Here is a 4,334-nt window from a genome sequence, read left to right as displayed (position 1 = left end):
CCCAGAAGAAAACTGGCATTTATACCAAAGCAATTCAACAGCAATTTTGGCATTTGTAATTGGCTCATAGAGCCAGCAACCCAGCCAGAATGTTTTTCTAATACGCCGAGACGGGTTTAACTAGGAGGTGTTGCCAAAAACAGTCCGCCCCACAAGAGAAATCTCATACATGTAAACCATTGCTGGGCTAATGTTTGAGGAGCTCTCCGTTTTGACTAGATATTATCAATTTGATTAGATAATCGTTTGGTTAACCAGACGATGGTCATTCTACATCCATGGTGAGAGGGAGGCTGTTATTCCAATCACTACTGACCAGCAGTTCTCCTGACTTCCCAGTCTAACAGGACTTAGAATTGCTGAATTTCTTATTTAAAATCCAATAATAAATGAAAGAAAACTTCGCTTTGGGAGGGTTAAAAACACTTTGATTTCTAAGTGACATCAGGGTGGACTCTCTCTGCATGTAATTCCCAAACCACCATAACTATGATTAATAAATACAGTAGCAATTCTCATGACACCCAGTGAAAAAGTGTCTTTTTATGCTGTCATCTACCCGCTAGCCAATAAGACCCCATCTCCATGCATAGGATGCTTCAAAGACCCACTGCCCCCTCCCACTCTCCTTTCACACTTCAACACGTGAAGCTTCTCTCACCAATGACTTCCTACTCGCCAAGTCCAATAGCTTTCTCTCCTGCTCGAAATTCTGCAGCACTGCATATCAGGGGATTATCCCATGGCTCAACCAATACATTTCACAAGCACTTACCCTGAAGCCCAGGTCCACTCTTAGGAATAGTGAGATTTGGACTCTCCAACATCTGAGTGCCCTCATCAGAAAATAGGGACAATGTCATGGGTTTCTTATGAAGATTAAACAGAATAATACATGGAAATTGCCCAACAGTGTCTGGCACATGGCAAGTCCTCACTATTTGGTCACCGATATTATCCTTAACGGTGGTAATGGTGGCGATCGTTGCTTCCTTCCTTCCTTCCTTCTTCCTTTGGTTTCTGGGGTATGTTATTTCCTGGTATTCATTTTAAATCTTTGCTTACATTCTCGCTCGATGCACCAAACCTTCAAATCCTCTTCTCCTGTATTCCCCACAGGCATGAAACAGTTCAAACCCACACTGTTGTTCACTGGACTATTACAGCAGCCTTTTGGGAAATACCCCTGCCAGAATTCTTCACCCGCTCCAGTCCATTCTCCCTATTCACATAATTCAGGAACATAACACCCTGAAAATTTCCAAATGTGTTGTCCCTCTCCCGATCCAAACCTTTTAAGGGCTTCCTGAAACAGAAGTGAAGGTAATGACCTTTATGATGTCTCTTCCTGGACGCACAACTTTGCCATTCTCTTCAATTGTTATGGCCTTAGTTTTATCTGGGATGTACCGAGGTATTCCGCCTGGATTTGGTCCAAAGTTTACTATATTTTGCAAAATTTTCTAAGTAGTTTGTGGATTTGGTTGCCAAAAGATCTTAAATTTCATTTAAGATGAAGTTATCCAATTTTTGGCTTATTAGTTAGGAAGCCTTTACTTGCAAGTAACATCTGTTCAACTGGTCTAAACTAGAAAGGGATCATATCGTGCCCTATCCCAAGAAGTCCGAAAGTTGAGTGGCTTCAAGTTTGGTTAATTGAGTAGCTCAACAATGTCATCAGGGACCTGAATTCTTGGCATGTTTCGATTCCACTATGTTGGGGAGGCCAGCTTGATCCCTATGGTTGCAACCAGACATAACCAAACACGGCATTACCGGTAGACAGTATCCAGTCACAAGCACCCATGAGCTAAGTACTATTATCTCTATATTATAGATAAGAAAACTTATAGATAAGACAGTTTATATGTAGGTTCAGAGAAGTCAAGTGACTTGCCCCAGGTCACACAGCTATTAGCAGTAGAAACATAGTCTGAGCTCTGGTTTATCTAACTCCAAAGTCTATGCTCACAGATACCTGGTTTTACTTCTCCCAAGCACAGGAGCAAATGACTTTTTCCTGAATGTTCGAGAGTAGAATTTACAAGGCTATTATCTTACTCACATTCTGGAAGTTTATTGGTCACTAGTTAATTTCCTAAAAGGAAAGAATATTTATAAATATTGATCATTAGAAACTTGGACTTCTATTATTAACCATGACCAGCCATAGTCTCAATTCCCAACAAACACTGGTAACATACATGTAAATTCCTTTAATCCTTAATTTCTCATCAGAATACAAATCCAGTCAATGATTTCACATAATAACGTTTGCAATTGGGGGCGCCTGGGTGGCGCAGTCGTTAAGCATCTGCCTTCGGCTCAGGGCATGATCCCGGCGTTATGGGATCGAGCCCCACATCAGGCTCCTCCGCTATGAGCCTGCTTCTTCCTCTCCCACTCCCCCTGCTTGTGTTCCCTCTCTCGCTGGCTGTCTCTATCTCTGTCGAATAAATAAATAAAATCTTTTAAAAAACAATGTTTGCCATTGGTTTTTATGTGTGTGTGATACGAATACAGATGTATGCACACTTACATATGCATACACGTATGTGTGTATAGTATTTTTGTGTGTTGGGGGGGATTGATGAGCTAATGAATGCCCAGAAAAGTTAAGAATCCTGTTAACACTTACACCGCTAGGAAGATAATGAGGGAAATTAGGAGACATCAGGACAACTTCCTGGTATGGTGTCCTTATGGTGTTCTTTCCTTGAGGACCTATAAACTAACAAATTACTTTCATTCAAAGTAAAGGAAATCGGGGCGCCTAGGTGGCTCAGTGGATTAAGCATCTGACTCTTGATCTCAGCTCAGGTCTTGATCTTAGGGTTGTGAGTTCAAGCCCCATATCAGGCTCCATGCTGGACATGGAGCCTTCTTAAAAAACAAAAGAACAAACAACAACAACAACAACAAAGTAAAGGGAATGATAGCGGAATGGCCTCAAGGCTATTCTAAGTAACCCAGAGGCTCTGCCCTATCAGACAGAGGAGCTCGCTGCAGGCAGCACGTGTCACACCAGCCTCCTTGCTCAAAGCGGTGTGGTGGGAGGACTTGCACATCCGTTCCTTTCATACTTTTCCAGACTTCTATGGACCGCGCTCACCCTCCATAGCTCTATCCAAGTGGGCACCAAAAATACGTGATAAGGGAGAAAGCACATCCCTCCCTGAGCACTGGAAAACAGAGGGAATTTGAGGCATATATTCAAAGGATCTAGCTTCCCAGAGAATCACAAAATGAGCGAAATTATTGACCCCACCTCCAAACCCAGCCACACACACCCTGCCGTACACATTTGCATCCCACCAGCCTGATCACTTGACCAAGGGCTTGGATGGCAAACCGTGGACTATAAATAACCTAGATCGAATCACAAGGGCGGGTGACAGAGTCCATCAGGTTCCTTCAAATGTGACTCCTCCGGAATGATGGAACACCCTGGTCCCCAACTTACTGAATCTCGTGGTTCTGTCTCTGCACCAAAATGGCTTTGATAAACCACACAGCCCCCATTTCTAGCATTTCCTCTTTTTCTGCACCTCGACACTCAAGGCAGCCGTCCAGACCACATTAACCGATCACAGCCCGAGCCGTGGCCTGGCACCGCGCTCGCGGTCCGCTGAGCGCCTGGATTTTCGTATCTAAGCTCTCGGGGCAGCTTTGCTCTGCTCACATTGGAGTTGGGTGGCATTTCCTCAAATGGAAAGGTGGTTGGGCAAAGGCTTTCCAATGACCTCGCTGTGACACGAGCTTATGAATACGGGGGTCTGTTGCTACTTCCCCCCTTAATTCTCTCTGGGTTAAGGACCGGGGGTGCCGCTCGCGTGCGCAGCCAGCCCCACCGCGTTATTTCCCTTGGCTAAGCCCAGCACACTAGCACCGTGTTTGCTTTCTCTACGGTTTCTGTCACAGATGTCGCGTGCATCACCCCAGGACTGCGCTGGCACNCAAGCACAGGAGCAAATGACTTTTTCCTGAATGTTCGAGAGTAGAATTTACAAGGCTATTATCTTACTCACATTCTGGAAGTTTATTGGTCACTAGTTAATTTCCTAAAAGGAAAGAATATTTATAAATATTGATCATTAGAAACTTGGACTTCTATTATTAACCATGACCAGCCATAGTCTCAATTCCCAACAAACACTGGTAACATACATGTAAATTCCTTTAATCCTTAATTTCTCATCAGAATACAAATCCAGTCAATGATTTCACATAATAACGTTTGCAATTGGGGGCGCCTGGGTGGCGCAGTCGTTAAGCATCTGCCTTCGGCTCAGGGCATGATCCCGGCGTTATGGGATCGAGCCCCACATCAGGCT

The sequence above is a fragment of the Ailuropoda melanoleuca genome, chromosome 15 (genome assembly GCF_002007445.2).
Source record: "Ailuropoda melanoleuca isolate Jingjing chromosome 15, ASM200744v2, whole genome shotgun sequence".
NCBI lineage: Eukaryota > Metazoa > Chordata > Mammalia > Carnivora > Ursidae > Ailuropoda > Ailuropoda melanoleuca.
The sequence above is the reverse complement of the archived record's forward strand: the minus strand, read 5'-3'. Positions refer to the sequence as shown.